Source organism: Triticum urartu, chromosome 6 (genome assembly GCF_003073215.2).
Source record: "Triticum urartu cultivar G1812 chromosome 6, Tu2.1, whole genome shotgun sequence".
NCBI classification, from domain to species: domain Eukaryota; kingdom Viridiplantae; phylum Streptophyta; class Magnoliopsida; order Poales; family Poaceae; genus Triticum; species Triticum urartu.
Window position 1 is genome coordinate 126902553 of NC_053027.1, and position 20894 is coordinate 126923446.

At 45.0% G+C, this 20894-nt stretch overlaps 1 long non-coding RNA gene across 3 annotated transcripts; it reads left to right on the forward strand.

The window, feature by feature from the left end:
• The first annotated feature begins 11025 nt into the window (after window positions 1-11025).
• LOC125517153 lies at window positions 11026-19531 on the forward strand. 3 transcript variants are annotated; one of them, XR_007287430.1, is made up of 8 exons: window positions 11028-11207; window positions 11376-11470; window positions 11542-11617; window positions 11949-12100; window positions 16714-16762; window positions 16865-16984; window positions 17079-17200; window positions 19022-19531. It is a non-coding gene; the product is annotated as an uncharacterized LOC125517153 (long non-coding RNA). The 3 variants fall into 3 exon arrangements; XR_007287431.1 differs by having other exon boundaries at window positions 11026-11470; window positions 11542-11708; XR_007287429.1 differs by having other exon boundaries at window positions 11029-11470.
• Window positions 19532-20894: the final 1363 nt, after the last annotated feature.

The following is a 20894-nucleotide window of genomic DNA, read 5'->3' on the forward strand; positions in this document are numbered from 1 at the left end:
CTTGATGTGCTTGGTTCTCTTGTGAAATCTGGATTCCTTTGCCAAGGCAATTGCACCAGTATTGTCACAAAAGATTTTCATTGGACTCGATGCACTAGGTATGACACCTAGATCGGATATGAACTCCTTCATCCAGACTCCTTCGTTCGCTGCTTCCGAAGCAGCTATGTACTCCGCTTCACATGTAGATCCCGCTACGACGCTTTGTTTAGAACTGCACCAACTGACAGCTCCACCGTTTAATGTAAACACGTATCCGGTTTGCGATTTAGAATCGTCCGGATCAGTGTCAAAGCTTGCATCAACGTAACCTTTTACGATGAGCTCTCTGTCACCTCCATATACGAGAAACATATCCTTAGTCCTTTTCAGGTATTTCAGGATGTTCTTGACCGCTGTCCAGTGAGCCACTCCTGGATTACTTTGGTACCTCCCTGCTAGACTTATAGCAAGGCACACATCAGGTCTGGTACACAGCATTGCATACATGATAGATCCTATCGCTGATGCATAGGGAACATCTTTCATATTCTCTCTATCTTCTGCAGTGGTCGGGCATTGAGTCTTACTCAATTTCACACCTTGTAACACAGGCAAGAATCCTTTTTTTTGCTTGATCCATTTTGAACTTCTTCAAAATTTTGTCAAGGTATGTTGTTTGTGAAAGTCCAATTAAGCGTTTTGATCTATCTCTATAGATCTTTATGCCTAATATGTAAGCAGCTTCACCGAGGTCTTTCATTGAAAAACTTTTATTCAAGTATCCCTTTATGCTATCCAGAAATTCTACATCATTTCCAATTAGTAATATGTCATCCACATATAATATCAGAAATGCTACAGAGCTCCCACTCACTTTCTTGTAAATACAGGCTTCTCCAAAAGTCTGTATAAAACCAAATGCTTTGATCACACTATCAAAACGTTTATTCCAACTCCGAGAGGCTTGCACCAGTCCATAAATGGATCCCTGGAGCTTGCACACTTTGTTAGCTCCCTTTGGATCGACAAAACCTTCTGGTTGCATCATATACAACTCTTCTTCCATAAATCCATTCAGGAATGCAGTTTTGACATCCATTTGCCAAATTTCATAATCATAAAATGCGGCAATTGCTAACATGATTCGGACAGACTTAAGCATCGCTACGGGTGAGAAGGTCTCATCGTAGTCAATCCCTTGAACTTGCCAAAAACCTTTTGCGACAAGTCAAGCTTTGTAGACAGTAACATTACCGTCAGCGTCAGTCTTCTTCTTGAAGATCCATTTATTCTCAATCACTTGCCGATCATCGGGCAAGTCAACCAAAGTCCATACTTTGTTCTCATACATGGATCCCATCTCAGATTTCATGGCTTCAAGCCACTTTGCGGAATCTGGGCTCATCATCGCTTCTTCATAGTTCGTAGGTTCATCATGATCTAGTAGCATGACTTCCAGAACAGGATTACCGTACCACTCTGGCGCGGATCTTACTCTGGTTGATCTACGAGGTTCAGTAGTATCTTGTTCTGAAGTTTCATGATCATTATCATTAGCTTCCTCGCTAACTGGTGTAGGTGTCGCAGAAACAGTTTTCTGTGATGTACTACTTTCCAATAAGGGAGCAGGTACAGTTACCTCATCAAGTTCTACTTTCCTCCCACTCACTTCTTTCGAGAGAAACTCCTTTTCTAGAAAGTTTCCGAATTTAGCAACAAAAGTCTTGCCTTCGGATCTGTGATAGAAGGTGTATCCAATAGTTTCCTTTGGATATCCTATGAAGACACATTTCTCCGATTTGGGTTCGAGCTTATCAGGTTGAAGCTTTTTCACATAAGCATCGCAGCCCCAAACTTTCAGAAACGACAACTTTGGTTTCTTGCCAAACCACAGTTCATAAGGCGTCGTCTCAACGGATTTTGATGGTGCCCTATTTAACGTGAATGCGGCCGTCTCTAGAGCGTATCCCCAAAACGATAGCGGTAAATCAGTAAGAGACATCATAGATCGCACCATATCCAGTAAAGTACGATTACGACATTCGGACACACCATTACGCTGTGGTGTTCCGGGTGGCGTGAGTTGCGAAACTATTCCACAATTTTTCAAATGTACACCAAACTCGTAACTCAAATATTCTCCTCCACGATCAGATCGTAGAAACTTTATTTTCTTGTTACGATGATTTTCAACTTCACTCTGAAATTCTTTGAACTTTTCAAATGTTTCAGACTTGTGTTTCATTAAGTAGATATACCCATATCTGCTTAAATCATCTGTGAAGGTGAGAAAATAACGATATCTGCCACGAGCCTCAATATTCATCGGTCCACATACATCTGTATGTATGATTTCCAACAAATCTGTTGCTCTCTCCATAGTACCGGAGAACGGCGTTTTGGTCATCTTGCCCATGAGGCACGGTTCGCAAGTACCAAGTGATTCATAATCAAGTGGTTCCAAAAGTCCATCAGAATGGAGTTTCTTCATGCGCTTTACACCGATATGACCTAAACGGCAGTGCCACAAATAAGTTGCACTCTCATTATCAACTCTGCATCTTTTGGTTTCAACATTATGAATATGTGTGTTACTACTATCGAGATTCAACAAGAATAGACCACTCTTCAAGGGTGCATGACCATAAAAGATATTACTCATATAAATAGAACAACCATTATTCTCTGATTTAAATGAATAACCGTCTCGCATCAAACAAGATCCAGATATAATGTTCATGCTTAACGCTGGCACCAAATAACAATTATTTAGGTCTAATACTAATCCCGAAGGTAGATGTAGAGGTAGCGTGCCGACTGCGATCACATCGACTTTGGAACCGTTTCCCACGCGCATCGTCACCTCGTCCTTAACCAATCTTCGCTTGATCCGTAGTCCCTGTTTCAAGTTGCAAATATTAGCAACAAAACCAGTATCAAATACCCAGGTGCTACTGCGAGCATTAGTAAGGTACACATCAATAACATGTATATCACATATACCTTTGTTCACCTTGCCATCCTTCTTATCCGCCAAATACTTGGGGCAGTTCCGCTTCCAGTGACCAGTCTGCTTATAGTAGAAGCACTCAGTTTCAGGCTTGGGTTTCTTCTCTTGAGTAGCAACTTGCTTGCCGTTCTTTTTGAAGTTCCCCTTCTTCTTCCCTTTGTCCTTTTTCTTGAAACTAGTGATCTTGTTGACCATCAACACTTGATGCTCCTTCTTGATTTCTACCTCCGCAGCTTTCAGCATCGCGAAGAGCTCGGGAATAGTCTTGTTCATCCCTTGCATATTATAGTTCATCACGAAGCTCTTGTAGCTTGGTGGCAGTGATTGAAGAATTCTGTCAATGACGCAATCATCTGGAAGATTAACTCCCAATTGAATAAAGTGATTATTATACCCAGACATTTTGAGTATATGCTCACTGACAGAACTGTTCTCCTCCATCTTGCAGCTATAGAACTTATTGGAGACTTCATATCTCTCAATCCGGGCATTTGCTTGAAATATTAACTTCAACTCCTGGAACATCTCATATGCTCCATGACGTTCAAAACGTCGTTGAAGTCCCGATTCTAAGCCGTAAAGCATGGCACACTGAACTATCGAGTAGTCATCAGCTTTGCTCTGCCAGACGTTCATAACATCCGGCGTTGCTCCTGCAGCAGGCCTGGCACCTAGCGGTGCTTCCAGGACGTAATTCTTCTATGCAGCAATGAGGATAATCCTCAAGTTACGGACCCAGTCCGTGTAATTGCTACCATCATCTTTCAACTTTGCTTTCTCAAGGAACGCATTAAAATTCAACGGAACAACAGCACAAGCCATCTATCTAAAGTCAAACATAAACAAGCAAGATACTAATCAGGTACTAAGTTTCATGATAAATTTAAGTTCAGTTAATCAATTTAATTAAAGAACTCCCACTTAGATAGACATCCCTCTAATCCTCTAAGTGATTACGTGATCCAAATCAACTAAACCATAACCGATCATCACGTGAGATGGAGTAGTTTTCAATGGTGAACATCGTTATGTTGATCATATCTACTATACGCTTGACCTTTCGGTCTCCGTGTTCCGAGGCCATATCTGTATATGCTTGGCTCGTCAAGTATAACCTGAGTATTCCGCGTGTGCAACTGTTTTGCACCCGTTGTATTTGAACGTAGAACCTATCACACCCGATCATCACGTGGTGTCTCAGCACGAAGAACTTTCGCAACGGTGCATACTCAGGGAGAACACTTCTTGATAATTTAGTGAGAGATCATCTTATAATGCTACCGTCAATCAAAGCAAGATAAGATGCATAAAAGGATAAACATCACATGCAATCAATATAAGTGATATGATATGGCCATCATCATCTTGTGCTTGTGATCTCCATCTCCGAAGCACCGTCGTGATCACCATCGTCACCGGCGTGACACCTTGATCTCCATCGTAGCATCGTTGTCGTCTCGCCAAGCTTGTGCTTCTACGACTATCGCTACCGCTTAGTGATAAAAGTAAAGCATTACATCGCGATTGCATTGCATACAATAAAACGACAACCATAAGGCTCTTGCCAGTTGCCGATAACTTAGTTACAAAACATGATCATCTCATACAATAAAATTCAGCATCATGTCTTGACCATATCACATCACAACATGCCCTGCAAAAACAAGTTAGACGTCCTCTACTTTGTTGTTGCAAGTTTTACGTGGCTGCTACGGGCTTAAGTAAGAACCAATCTCACCTACGCATCAAAACCACAACGATAGTTTGTCAATTTGACTCCGTTTTAACCTTCGCAAGGACCGGGCGTAGCCACACTCGGTTCAACTAAAGTTGGAGAGACAGTCGCCCGCAAGCCACCTATGTGCAAAGCACGTCGGGGAAACCGGTCTCGCGTAAGCGTACGCGTAATGTTGGTCCGGGGCGTCTCGTCCAACAATGCCGCCGAACCAAAATATGACATGCTGGTAGGCAGTATGACTTATATCTCCCACAACTCACTTGTGTTCTACTCGTGCATATAACATCAACATAAATAACCTAGGCTCTGATACCACTGTTGGGTTTCGTAGTAATTTCAAAATTTTCCTACGCACACGCAAGATCATGTGATGCATAGCAACAAGAGGGGAGAGTGTTGTCTACGTACCCACGCAGACCGACTGCGGAAGCGTTGACACAACGTAGAGGAAGTAGTCGTACGTCTTCACGATCCAACCGATCAAGCACCGAAACTACGGCACCTCCGAGTTCGAGCACACGTTCAGCTTGATGACGATCCCCGGACTCCGATCCAGCAAAGTGTCGGGGAAGAGTTCCGTCAGCACGACGGCGTGATGACGATCTTGATGTACTACAGCAGCAGGGCTTCGCCTAAACTCCGCTACAGTATTATCGAGGACTATGGTGGCTGGGGGCACCGCACACGGCTAAGTAATAGATCACGTGGATCAACTTGTGTGTTTCTTGGGTGCCCCTGCCTCCGTATATAAAGGACTAGAGGGGGGAGGCTGGCCGGCCAAGGGTGGCGCGCCAGGAGAGTCCTACTCCCTCTGGGAGTAGGATTCCCCCCCCAATCCTAGTTGGAATAGGACTCCTTGAGGGGGGAAAGAGAGAGAGGGGGCCGGCCACCTCTCCTAGTCCTAATAGGACTAGGGGAGGGGGGAGGCGCGCGGCCACCTTGGGCTGCTCCTTTCTCCTTTCCACTAAAACCCACTAAGGCCCATATAGCTCCCGGGGGGTTTCCGGTAACCTCCCGGTACTCCGGTAAAATCCCGATTTCACCCGGAACACTTCCGATATCCGAACATAGGCTTCCAATATATCAATCTTTATGTCTCGACCATTTCGAGACTCCTCGTCATGTCCGTGATCACATCCGGGACTCCGAACAACCTTCGGTACATCAAAATGCATAAACTCATAATATAACTGTCATCGTAACCTTAAGCGTGCGGACCCTACGGGTTCGAGAACAATGTAGACATGACCGAGACACGTCTCCGGTCAATAACCAATAGCGGGACCTGGATGCCCATATTGGCTCCTACATATTCTACGAAGATCTTTATCGGTCAGACCGCATAACAACATACGTTGTTCCCTTTGTCATCGGTATGTTACTTGCCCGAGATTCGATCGTCGGTATTCCTATACCTAGTTCAATCTCGTTATCGGCAAGTCTCTTTACTCGTTCTGTAATACATCATTCCGCAACTAACTCATTTAGTTGTAATGCTTGCAAGGCTTAAGTGATGTGCATTACCGAGAGGGCCCAGAGATACCTCTCCGACAATCGGAGTGACAAAACCTAATCTCGAAATACGCCAACCCAACATGTACCTTTGGAGACACCTGTAGTACTCCTTTATAATCACCCAGTTACGTTGTGACGTTTGGTAGTACCCAAAGTGTTCCTCCGGTAAACGGGAGTTGCATAATCTCATAGTTATAGGAACATGTATAAGTCATGAAGAAAGCAATAGCAACATACTAAACGATCGGGTGCTAAGCTAATGGAATGGGTCATGTCAATCAGATCATTTTCTTAGTGATGTGATCCCGTTAGTCAAATAACAACTCATTGTTCATGGTTAGGAAACATAACCATCTTTGATTAACGAGCTAGTCAAGTAGAGGCATACTAGTGACACTTTGTTTGTCTATGTATTCACACATGTATTATGTTTCCAGTTAATACAATTCTAGCATGAATAATAAACATTTATCATGATTATAAGGAAATAAATAATAACTTTATTATTGCCTCTAGGGCATATTTCCTTCAGGTTGATGCTAGGGATAACCTAGACATATTTGAATTGGTGATATTTGATTCACGGGAGCAAGGTGGGATTATTCAGTGTGTTAGAGCATCTCCAACAGCCGCCCCACAAGCGGCGCGCTAAAAAAATCAGAATACAGCTCCGGGTGAGCCAGCTTTTGCGCGCGGCAGTGCGCTGGCTCCAGCGGCTGCCGCAAAATAAAGCGTGCCCGAGCTGCTCCAGCAGGCGCGCTATATTTCATCTTTTTTTCCTTGACGCCTACTATGTAACTACGATTTGATACACATTTAGTTCCAATAGTACAAATGTGGAGATAGTTCGTCACATAGCCTGTTTCTATGATACAAAATAGTGTGTCGATAGTTCATAGTCTTCTCCTACGATAGATAGATAAAACGAAAAACTACTACTACTCGTCATTCTCTGACTCGGACTCTGCCTCGGTGATGTCCTCCTCCGACGTCTGAGCGTAGGCGTCAAGGAACCGCTCGTCGTTGGAGTCCCAGGACGACACAACTCCTAGCTTGATGTTGAATTTAGCGACCGCCTTCCGCGTTCGCTTGTCCTCGTCGGTGATAAGCCGCGGGGGAGGCGCCAAGTCCTGTGCCCGCTCCCGTGTCGCCACGTCCGTGAAGTTCATGTGCCATGTCGCAGTGTCGTACACGCGGGCGCCATCCTGGGCGGTGTCGAAGGTTTCGAGGCCGAGGCGCACGCCGCCGCCCGACCGAATCTCGGCGGAGTTGGTGCCAGACGGACGCACGTGGACACCGCGGTAGCCCGAAGCTCCCCGGCGGCCAGGCGGCGAGGCGACATGGTGGTGCGGTGGTGGCGTGTCGGCGGCGAGGAGAGAAAGCGGTAGAGGGAGCGACGAGAGAACGGTAGAGGGCACTGCAATTTTATAGGCGTGCCGGACGCGGTGCGTCAAATCTAGCGCGCGAGCTGCGCCTTTCCCCCCCGCGCGCAATCGTTTCCCGCCTCCGCTGGAGCACGCGAAAACGCCCCCCGCGCGCTAAAATGCCAGTTACTTTACCGCGCGCATCTTTTGGCGCGGCTGTTGGAGATGCTCTTACTATATATCCGATTGTATATGCAGCCTACAACGGACACAATTGAGCATGGATGCAGGCCCAGCCGAGGCCCAGTTTAGCGAATCAGCCACGTACGGGAAAACGAAAATCAGACGCAGCGAAACAGATAGAGCGAAAATTTAGCACCACCTCGAATATATTTTAAATTCAAACTGAAAGCGTATTATGACATGAGAAGAAAGCGTATTGTAACGGTGAACCCACAGAGTTAATCCATACTTTATTATTAGGGAAAGATAGGGAACTAATTTCTGAGTTATTGCTGTTGTCCCTTTTACTTTTCTACTCATACAATGTTGCTAATTTGGAGTTAGTACAATAAATCTACTGATTTGGAGGTCTTTATTATGTAGTCCAGTTTCTTTATGCTTGCATTTGTCCATGTTTCTCTTCTATTTCCATCATTGAGAAGTTGAGATGTTGGTTTGGATGATATTCTGATGCTGGTAGGTTAGAGGCCTTTATATTTATTGTAAAGGATTGTTCTCTTTTTCAACATGAAGGCCTCTTCATATTTCTTGTGAAGGATTGTATATGTAAAAACTAAAAAGTGCCATTCAACAAACATTTTTCTTGTAGAGACGTGCGTGCACGTGTAAGGCTACTAGTAACACACACACATTTGAGCAGAACTTTATTACTCCCTCCGTCTAGGTGTGTAAGTCATCTTACGAAAACCAAATAATCCCAAAACACTTAGGTGCGATACATTAACTTCTATCTCGTTTCTTATTTCTTGACATATCAACCAATAAGAGATGTGGGTGTGCATGCTTTTAATGACTTGAAACTATCAAACACGACATGCAGTGGTTAATTCATTGCATGCAATGCTTTTAGTTAGTAAATAAACATTAAGTTCTCTAGTTTTCCCCTCCTTCTTGGTCATAATACACAATCTAAGATGACTTATTCACTAGACGGAGTGAATACCTACGTTAAAGAAAATCGCGCGTGGAAAGCAAGGATCCAGGTGTTCTTTCACTTTTTCTCTTGCCCGGCCATTGATGAATCGCGCATGCATGCCTCGATGTTCTAAAAGTCTCCTCAGGACCTCTCCGACGGGCCATCCCAAGACAATGCTGCTTTTTTTGCGGGCCCCAAGACAATGCTGCTAATTAACGCTATCTCCAAAGGAGATGGATTTTGCTCAGAGATCGCTCTTGTTGTCTCGCACTGATAATCTGTGACTGAGACTCTTATTGTTCATCCTCGTAGTATCCACCGTACAAGCTAAAGAGGAAGTATCCACCGTCATGGTGCAAGCTAGCTCTCGCAGTGCTGTTTTTCTAGTCGAGATGTTTTTTTAAGGCACGTTTCGATGAACTAGCAAGCCAGCATAGGATGCTCCTCCTCCGCCCCACTGGTGTGGCGGTGAGTGCTGCAGCGGACCCGTGTTTATATTCGCGCGGCGGGTCCATGCTGTCTTCTCCCCCGGCCCACGGATGGATCATTTTAGCTACAGAGATCACGCTAGCTGTTCACGAGTATGAGACTAGAGTACATTCCCCACCACGGATGGGTCATTTAGCTACTCTACAAAGACCACGCGCACTCCACTCCATTTCAGTGACGAGTAGCAGGAGCCAGCCAGAAGACATTTTGCTCGCATTCAGGCCTAGCTAGCCAGCTATGTGAATCGTCCACCGGCATATTCTCGCCAGCATACGCACAAGGAGCATGGGCACGGGATTACTGAGACGGCGATTCCTTTCATCAGCAAATTGTCCTCTCTTTATTTTTATTTACTTTGTATATTAGATTTGACTAAAGTCAAACTTCATAAAATTTGACTACATTTATAGAAAAATATATGATATTTACATTAGCAAATCTATATGGTCTAAAAATGTATTCAACAATGAATATAATGATATTGATTTGTTACAATATATGTTAATATTTAGGGTTTAGAGTAAACAAAAACGGAGTCTTTTGAGACACGCATGCATTGAATGCACGCGAGCCCGGGCCGGATGATTCCACCGAAAGCCGCGCCGTGGCGGTCGCTTTTTCAGACTAGTCACAATGGATAGTAACTTAGACTAGTAACATGCATATGTTACTAGTCTATGCTACTACCTCCACAATGGATAGTAACATATGTGTTGTGTCATGCATCACTTCATTTGTTACGTTGTAGACTCATCTTTTCTTGATACGTGTGATGTTACAGTAACTAGCTATGTTACCACATTCCTCTCTTTCTTTTTACATGTCACATCATCTATTTTGCCTAGATAATTGTGATGTTAACACCTATGTTACTTCCACTCTCCTACTGAGGGTAGTTCACGGCGTGCCGCACGATTCGAAACTGCATGACAGTTCTTTATTTTTGGCATGGTTCTTCTTGCCATATGAGCGTTCTTTAGTCGCCACTTGGTTTGTTCCATATACGGAGTACGTATAGAAAAAACCTGCACGAGATCGTGGGCCGGGATGTGCGCGCGACTTTGTCGCGGCGTTTGAGGTGGGTAAAAAAAAACTTCCGTCGCGTCGCGTAGTTTGACCTGGGCACCTGGCCATCAGTTTTATGTTCTTCCAAATCAAATCAAGCGTCCGGGGTTGGCTGGCCAGCCGCTGGATATAATTTATTTCCATTTATTGCGATGGATCGTCTGGTTGTGATCCTGCGTCATCGTCTTGAATGCGTATAAAAGCTCCTCTGCTGTACTAAATTACTAGTAGTATAGGATTAATCGTATTCTACAGTAGCGTACGAGCCCGACCATACGTTTAGCTGTTCTGCGCATCCGCAACGTGCCGAGTTATACAACAGCACCATGCAAAAAAAAAAAGAGTTGTGTACAACAGCAAGGATCATCGGAATAAATTCTGAGAAGCATTCTGGCAAAACAGAGGCCTGCGATTGGCTTAAATACAGTACGTACTTGTCACGTCGCTGGGTGAATACTACAGTGTTGCGATAAGACATCCTGCCACCACGTAATACTTTTCCTTGTGTGTCAGTATGGCCTTGTTTCCTTCTTTGTCGGAACGACGCGGCTCGATCTCAACTGATTTGCAAAAATTACGCGGCATACAACTTTTTTTTTTGAGGGATACGCGGCATACAACTTAGCCACACAGACTGACCGCCAGGGTCCACGCACGCAGCCGCCCAACGCGAGTCCCAGGTTATCGAGTCGTGTGCGGTACTCGCACAACACGGCTCCGCCCCCCGCCCCCCACCCCCCCAACCCTCTTACTCTGCCTATGGCTCTCGCTCCGCCTCCGGCGATGGATCCCCGTGCGTGGCTGCCGTGCATGGACATGGCTAGTCCGCCGGAGACACGAATCCTGCATGTGGCTGTCGTCGTCGGCACACCTCTATTTTTCTCTGTATTGTCACTGTCCCCTCTTGTGGATCGATCTAACCTTGCTCCTCCTTCCGTCGTCGTCGTAGGCCTGGTTGTTGGCCGGTGGCCGCCATTAATACGCAATTGATGCTCCTCCTTCCGTCGCAGCTAACCGTGATTTTTTCGCTCACAATTTCTCTTCTCCGTGTAGATCTTCCCTTGGTGGCGCTTGCATCTTCACATGGCATAAGATCGAAGGATCCTATGAACCCAGGCCGTCATGCACGGTCATCCACCCCGCCGGAGGTAGGAAGCCGGAGTGTGGTCTGTTGTGTTGCTTGTGAATTTTCGCTCATGACATCTATTTTCTTGTGCAGATTGGTATTGCTTGCATGTTCACAGGACCATGGACAGAGGATCTCCTGAACACGATGAACATCCTAGGTTTTCGATGTGAGCCAGTGGTTCTTCCAATTCATCTCCTATTTTGCGGATAGAAACCACGCTAGATTTTTTTCGCCGGCAGATCTGATTCGGACCCACAGTACTTCTCTAGCCCTGCTGTGTCTTCTCATTCTCTACCCATCGTTCTTCCTCCTTGGCTTTGAATCTGCCACGATGACCACCAGACTGTCTCTCCGCACGAGTCAGTATAGTCGTGTTCACCATCAATTTTCAGTCATAACCTTATCCCGCTCATGTTGTTTTCCTTCGTCTTCTCTATATTATTTCAGTTTTTATTTCCACTGATATTCCTCTGATATGTACTTTCCCCCCACTGCAGGTTTGTTTTCCTCGCTCTACGCGGGGAGATCTCTTATTCTGACCCTGCCCTGGCTCTGTTCTCTACAAACCCTGACCTACTGCTGCCGTTTTGGGGCTGCTACCGAAGTTTCTGTTCATGACAGTTCCAGAAGATAAGTTCACTGCTTGCAGGTAATTAGAGTCCCCTTTGAAGTATTTATCCCCCTCTTTCCTCTATTATCTTGAAGTACTTTGACATTTTACTTGCCAAGGCGTGCATTGGATGGTTCTATTCCCTTTATGATTCCATATACAATATGTTGATTGCTTTTGTGGTGAATCATGCGAAGGATTTAATTTGCGTTCAGCCACACAAAAAAGCCCGGTCCTATAGGTACGACCGTGCAAATTCCCCTATTAGTAATTTAGTACCATCTCAACAAAGGTTGTGTGTGCCGAGTGACCGATGAAATACACTTGGCAAACTACTTGGCACTAGGCAAAATAAGTGATTCCGGCGATACTGTTTACTAGCGAGCGTCCATTTTGAACTGGGTACGAGCTTAACAGATTTAAGAAGCGGTTAGATCAAACGCCAGCTTGGAGTAGACTTAAAGAAAATCCAGTATATTGTGATGACCGTGGTCGTGCAGACTTCAACCAATATAAAACTGCTCCAGTATTAGATTTACGAGCATATTTTAAGAACTCGAACTTATTACTAGTACCCCAAGTGTGGTGGTGGTATGTCAAACAACAGCAGTAAAACAACATCAGATCAATATGCAAACCGTATCAAACAATCACTAGGCTTCACGCCGCGGGCATGCTCTTATGTATGCTTGCACCAGATGGCTGGAACCTTTTCCTTTCCTTTTTTGCAAGTCGTATAAATTTGCGATCTAATTCCGCAAGACATTAAGTAGTGGTCAAGGGGATCCAAAGGGTGAGAGAGATGATAGCATAGCATTCCACTCCTAGGAAACGGAATCTTATTATGTGCTTCAAGATCTAGCAGCCACAACCACAGCCACGCCGTATGAATGTTGATCACCGTTACTGCTCGTACGTGGGTACTAGTGAGATTTTTGGAAAATACCCCACGGACCCTCGCAATCTTTATCCCTGCCATCTCACTGTTGCCGTCTTTACTCTCTAAGTGACATGTCAATCTACTGGCTTGCTCGGTATGCTGACTGGTTCTTGCGGAAGCATGGCGATGATACGGTCGATGCACGGAGACGATTAATTGAAGTGACGAAGGGGCCCACAGCCCAAATGCCCGTTTAAATTATGCACGGTAGTTGGTAGTACTTGCATAGGAGCCATGAAGACAATCTCGGGGCCAGAGAGGGTCCTGTTGGTTTGTTTTCAAAACTTTTGCAAAGGGAAAGATCCAAGGACCAAATGGAGGAGTACAGGGCGTTCCCTTTGTTCTGTTTTACAAGAGCTGGCAAGTGTGACTGTGTGGGCCGGCAAGCGTTGCGTTGCGTCGCCTCCTCTCTTTCTGCCTCCTCATTTCGATGCGATATCAACCCTTGCTGGGCTCTTCCTCGAACGGGTTGTTGTGTAACAGGTGAGTAGGGCCCAGTAGAACGCATGTGAATTTGCTCATCAACTTGATGGATTAATTTTAAGATATATGACATCCCTATTAGAGGAGGCACCTATTCTTCCATCAAATATTCTGCTTTTTCTTGGGTACTCGGGTTCAAGTACCTATTGATTTTTTGTTTCTTCACTAGCTTCACATAATCCTGAAAACACAAGTTTTCTCCAAGCCTCTTGCGCACATCTCTGATTGAAGGGTACTATTCTATAATGTTTCTTTAGTAGACCCCCCTGCTAATCTGAGCGAGTTTTCATATACTGTATACACAAATACATGATTCACTATACCCGCTTTTGAAATAAAGACTAGATAACCTCTTCTCACCTGAATATCCAAATACAAAGTGGTAAGAAACAAATTTTAATTAATGAGAAGAATCAATGGATTCATGATTAACCTCTCTGCTGGTTCTCCCCGAAATGCGTTGAGGCGCAACAGTTGATTGGACATCTAGGGGTAAAGCACTATTTCGGTGTGGGCTGCGCAAGCGGTACCAAATCGAGGCCATTTCAAAAATCAAAACAATCGGGACTACTTGTATTTCTGCAATTTTGGTTCGGCACTCGTTTTGGGAGATGAAGACGCAGTGGTAAAGCTGCTGCCTTGTGACCATGAGGTCACTGGTTCAAGTTCTGGAAACAGCTTCTTACTATAGACCCGAAGTGGTCGGACCCTTCCCCGGACCCTGCGCAAGCGGGTGCTACATGCACCGGGCTGCCCTTTTTATTCATTTTGGGAGATAGAGGACGGACATCCCACATCAAGGGCATCTCCAACGTCGACCCTCAAACTGTTCGCATACGTTCGGACCGCGCTAGCCGGACGTGTTGTGCCATCCAAATGCACTTTCTCCCGCGAACCAGAGTCAAACGTGGGGGGAGTAGTAGTGCTTTGCGAGGCGTCCGGACCGCTGCCACGCCTGCGTGTGACCGCCCTGGCCCACCCGAACCACCTTCCTCGCCCACGCGCGCTTCTCGCCCGAAACAGTCTGCGCTGCTCCAGAGTGTCAGTGCCACATTCATGCCCAGCTAGAGTGGACATGATCTCTCACTGGTGCCGGCATTGAAGTGGCCCCGACCGAGAGAGGAGCGCCTGCGCCGCTTCTCGGTGTGCGCGATGTCTCCACGTTCAAATGACACCACGGCCGCCCGTCTGTCCATTTGTCGCCCACATTAATGACACCGCCCACAACCTTCATCTCCTCCAGGAGCACCAGCAGGCGGAGGAGCAGCTCAACGCCCGTAGGGAGATCGCGTCGGACGCGGATGTGGCGGAGCAGGCGGCGCTGCATGAGTCCTATCGCTCCGCCCGCGAGATCCCCCTCGCCCGCTGGCGGTAGCGCCAACGTTAAGCGGAACTGGAGGCCGCCTACCAAGAGTTTGACGAGGCAGCAAACGAGGTGTGGGGCAAGACAAGCGAGGAGGAGGACATCGCCGGCTCCGCCCCGGCTGCGCCTCGGCTGCGCCCCTCCACCACGACCACGAAGCCGATACGTCAACGGGCACCGCCAATAGTGAGGAAGAGTAGTGCATGGTAGGTCCCCGTTGCTCGGGTCCGAAGAAGGCGACCACTCCTTCCCTCCCGTTGAAGCCAAGCTTGGTGAGCTAAAGATCGTCGGTCGATTAGCCGCTTGGCGACGACATGGAGGAGGACGACTTCACTTCTCGACGCTCCGAAGGCAGAGGTTATGGAGGCGGAACTGGAGAAGGCGAAGCTTCAGCTCTCGGGGCTCATGCCTGGACACGGGAATGGGCGTCGGCGATCATTTAGATTAGGTAAACTAGCACATATGCCCGATTGTTGCAACGGAAGAAAAAATAATATGCATTTAAAGTTAGTGAGAATTATATGTGCAAGCAAAACCCTGTGTGCACGTGAAAAATGAACATTTAGCTTCTCGGTTTCGCCGGGTGTGAAGTAATCAATCCGCTATCTTTTCAATCATTGATTGAGGACATTTAAGAGTTTTGTTATGTCATCGTACGCCAGAGAAGGCCCATGAATTATTCAATCTAATTTCCCTTTCAACCCAGGAGATTTGAAGGTATGAAGTTTCTGATATTGTAGGAACATGAACCATTTTTTAAATCTTGAATTTGATTTCGAAAATTATGTACATTTTCAGAAAAATAGGAGCAAAATTTGAAACATGAACATCTTTTCAAATTCATGAACATTTTTGAAAAACCAATTTAAAAAAAAACATGGACATTATTTGAATTTGTGAACATTTTATTTATAATGGGAACATGTGTTGAAAATTCATAACATTTTTTGAAAATATTTATCTTTTATAGGCGAACATTATTTTGAATTGTGAAAATTTCACTAAACCAAGAATATATTTTGAATTTGGAGCATTTCTTAAATGCCATTTTCTTTTTCAAAATATTGAACTATTTTTAAAAACAATAAAAAAATAGAACAGGAAACCTTTTTCAAGTTCCAAATATTTTTTTAAATATCAACAAAATATTGGAATTCTGAACATTTTCCAAAATTTGTTTTTTTAATTCTAAACTTTTTTGAGAGTTTTGAATTTATGAAATAAATTCTGTAAGAAAAATTAACATGGAAGGGAAAAAATATATAGGAGGAGGAAATAAAAATAGAAGTAGAACATAGAAACAAAGAAAAATGGGCCAGCCCATTATTGGTTGTCCTGGGCGAAGGTCCTATTATTTGCCGCTCTGTGCGGGAAATAGAAATTTCCGAGCTGTGTTGGCAGAAAAATAAGTGGGCTGGCTTTGCTGGGCCACAGCGCGTGGCCTATGTACGAAATTCTGGAAAAGCTTTTTTTAGCAGATAAATGCATAAAAATTTAATACCACCTCGGATAAAAAATCTTTTGGATGGATGGTGAAGGATAAAAAAATTAACGAAACACACCATGCTTTATTATTATTAGGTATTAGGTATAGATTAACGGTGCGTGCAGAGCCGGACGAGCAACGCTTTTAGTTAAAAGTATGTCCAAACTGTAATGAATTCCGTCATGTTTATTTGAAATCCGCCGTGTTTGCATGAATCTCTTATCGTTTTTTTGAAAATCCGGTCATGTTTACATGAATTTTATCTGGTTGTACGGATAGTAGTTGAAATGTAACGTTGGATGGCCATCTTCTGTATCCGTGTCCGCGGACTGGTTTGCTCCCTCATCGTGTCGATGGATCTAATACCTGCATCTTCTCAGATGTCGTTCTGGGGCGATTGGAACAAGGGAGGGGGGGTCTGGCCACAAGGTGATTTTGGCTGCAGAGTTCAGTTCCTTGGTCGATTTAGGATTTTTATCTTTAGATTGTTGTTCTCTCCCTACACCTGTCTTCTGATATGAATTTGTGCAGCCTTTCTACTGGCTTGGAGCTGGGAATCTGAATCTGGATAAAGAGCCTACTCTGGACGAACTGGATGTGGAGAATGTGGGGAAGCTGTCCACCGTCTGGAGAGGTTGAGTCAATGTTCAGGTCAAATCTAGATGCCTATGCATTTTTGTTACTGCTATCCATAGCAATTTGATTATTTTCATTTCGTAATGGTTATTTGTGTTTGTGTTTGCAGGAACTGGAGGAGTTCCTCCCCCCTCCTCCGGAGGAGTTGACTGTTGGCAGGGATGAGGTTACCGTGAGAGATGTTGGTACTTACCGGGGCAAGTGCAGGGAGGGGTCCATACTGAGAAGAAGGTAAAATTTTGGGCGTAATTAAAACAAAGATTGTCTATTGGAGCTTATGGCGGGCCATTTTGATTTACATTCCATTCTCTAGTTTGTTTGTTGTTTAGACTGTACATATACCAGCACGAATTAGATACAACCTGTGACTGGCATTTAATATTGCTTTGAATGTCATGGCTTTTTGTGACTAGATTGAGATACACTGGATAGAGGTTATTTCTACGGTTTTTCTTGCTATTTTACAGTCAAATGTAATATTATGGGGTCTTCATTCAAGTTTTCGCCTACTGTATTTATCTTTGGCGCTGTATTTATCTTACCAGGCAGTTGTTTTGCATTGGGCCAATCCTTAACTCTCTGAGCAGGTGTGTTGTTTTGTGGAGCCACCCGTTAATGACTAGTCCACTGAAATTAGATGTTCCATTTCATTTCATTTCAATTTGTCCTCGCTGCATTATCCTGAAACGAGGGAAGCGAGAGCGAGGAAGCTCTGGTTTGAGCGGTGTAGAGCTGGAGCTGTAGTCGCCGGCGGCGGAGAGCGATGAGTGGAGGATTAGACAGCAGCTTTGTCCTCTTAGTGTTGTTCTCGGCTATATTTTTTTCTGCTGGTTCCCCTTCTCTAAATGTTTCTCCCCAGTTGATTTTTGTTTGAGCGGCGTAGAGCCGGAGCTGTAGGTGCCGGCGGCGGAGAGTGACCTTGTGTGTGCGGTTGTTGCTTTCTTGAAGCTTTCTTAGTGTAATTGTTGGCATTCTCTCTAGCAGGGTAATTGTTGATGATTGTTCTTTGTAACTAGTGTTATTCCATGGAGTAACTGTATGATATATGTGTGTGTGTGTGTGTGTGTGTGTGTGTTGAGGGGGTAGTTCTGTGTTAGTGATCACTAATTAGTGTTTTGTTTGTAGTGTGACTTCATGTATATGTTTGCAATGTTGCTGCAGTGTAACTTTGGGTGGGATTGAGTCAGATTGATATGTTTTGTATTATCCACTTCAATTTCTACAAGTCCTAGTAATCTTAGCACTATAATTAATGATCCCTGTTAGATAGGCTGTTTTGTATGATCCAGTTTCCAATTTCCCCATGTAATCTTAACAACAGTTGTCTCAAAGTTGAAAACCCCACGATTCTCCTGGTTTAATACTGCATCCTTTACAACCTTTTCATTTGGTTTGTCTTTGTTGGTTAATATTGCATCCTTTTAGAACCTTTTCATTTTGGTTTTTATTTTTCGTTCAGGAATACTGCATCCATTTTTAGCTCCATTTTATTGGTTTTTGTCATTGTTGGAAAATACTGCATCCATTTTTGAACTATTTCCTTTTTGGTTTATGTTTTGATGGGTAGTGCTGCTTCCTTTCTAGTTGTTGGATAGCTATTTTTGGTTCACTTTACTTTGTAATCGAAGACAAATAAACCAAAAATGATATGCATTCAAAGCTTTTTTGATGGAATTTCAGTTTCCTATCTGTTGTACTTACTGTTCACATGCCTCTGTAATTTAAGTTGCCTGCCACTCTAATTTCTCCTGCCACTATGAGAAGAGATAAGATACTTGTAGTTACTAGCCAAGTTTCATAAGAGAAATGCTTAACTATACTTGTAGTTACTAGCCAAGTTTCATAACAGAACTGCTTAACTATACTTTTAGTTACTGCATATCATGTTAGATTGGCTTCAAAAAAATGGCAGCATAGATTAATAATCGTCTAATTGGCATTTTTATGTTTGATCCAGTGATCCAGCATAGATTAGTAATGTTGTTAGTTCATTTGCAAGTACCTGGCTGGCGCGAGCGAGCCAATGCTGTTCTAACATTTTATCTTGATCAGGATTGCTTGCAACTCCCTTGCCGGTCATCATGGCAAATCCCCACTGGACTACCCGCAACTGAAGAAGGTTCAGAATGCCATCCGTGATTTGTTTGACAAGGTTGCTTCAGAGATACATGGTTTTAAGGGCCACCCATACCTTCTCGAAGAAGTGGTTATTCTTGCCCCATACCTTCTCGAAGAAGTGGTTATTCTTGCCCCAGAGCCCGCGCCTAAGAGCTCTTGCAAGTCCAAGCAAAAAGCTAAGAAGAAGTGAAAATGAAGCCACTCTAAATCTCATACGCCTAAGAGCTCTCTGAAGACAAGCAAAACCAGAAGAAGTGAAAACGAAGCCTCTAAATCTCATACCAGTTTTGGCAAGACTTCTATCATCTTGAGACTGTTATCATGCTTTCTCAGTTTTAAGTTTCTTGTCGAATGCTATTATTGGTTCTTTTCACTATCGGTTTTGTGAATCACATACAAAGCTGGGATGGAAGAATGAAATGTCTGGATCGTCTTTTGGTTTTTTGTGACCCTATGATGATGTGACGTTTAGTTTCAGTTTTCAGTTATTACCGTTTGTTGTTTTAACCGTGATCTGCTCATCTGCAACACGACGTGCTCCTGATGTGTGGTTTACTATCAGTTAGTATTACCGTTGGTCGCGCTGGGGCTAGCTGGCGTGCTGATGGGCGGGAGCAGCATCTTTTGCAGAGTCCTTGGCTTATTTCGTGCGCGAGTCGGGGTGTTCGATCTCATTGCTCGCGCGTAGGGCTTAGAATGATTGCAAAAGCGCGTAAGTCGGGTTGCCCTGTGGGTCTTTGATCTTTAGCATCTTTAGCAGATTCCGCGACCTGCCGTCTTCATGTACAGTATCCCGTAAACGTTTTTTTGCAGGACGCCGGGCGCACAACCAGAACAGAACTTGCATATCAATCCTGCAAATCTGAACATACTAGTTCCCGCTAAAAACATCTCGCCGGAGTTCATCACAAGCATAGCATAGGAGAGTTTTTAATACAAACCGAAATTAAACACTACAGAAATTAAACATGCATATCATAGATCTACTCGTCACCAGAGTCGCTTCGCTGCCGTCGCGGGGCAGAGGCTCATTGACGTGGAGGGTGTGGTAGATGAGTGTGCCGGAGAGGGTCGCCGCGAGCTGGTACTCCTCCTGGAGTGCCGACATGCACGGCCGCAGCTGCATCTCCGACTGCGGCGGCTTGCTTCGCCTCAAACCACGCGTGCTCGGCCACCCTGTGGCGCTGGAGGGCCGGATCGAAGAGGTTGTCGAGGCGACGGAAATTCGCCAAGCCCGTGATCCGGCACTGGGCATGCCGCCTCACTTTGTCAGTCGGGCATGGGAGGGCGGAGGCTGGAGCCGCCGGCCTTCTCGTCGTTGCGACGCTTGCGGCCGGCGATCCCGCCGCGGCTGCCGAACCGTCCGCAGCACCCGAACCCACCGTGGTCGCCAAACCCCCTGTCGCCGCCGCACCTTCGCACCCGCGGACGCCATCGCCGCCAAGATCAGGTGGAAAACCTTGCCGCAAAACGCTGTCGGAGCTCACTCGATTTCTCGTCGGAGTAGATGAAACGCGGTGGAGAGCGGATGCCCTAAATCGCCCAAGCGCGGGCATATATAGCGGTTTTTTTTGGAAAAGGAGGTTAAGGCCCCCGGCCTCTGCATCAATCGATGCATACAACCATCTTTATTTATTATTCAACATGGGTCTAACAAGAACATACATCAAGCCATCCGAAGCCATCACTCATACCTACAAAACTTGATAATGTGGAGTGCTCTCACTTTTCATATCTAAAACCGGTGCCATCGCCGATCTATCCACATAATGTATTGGAACCCACAGCCGGTGCAGCAGGCCTAAAG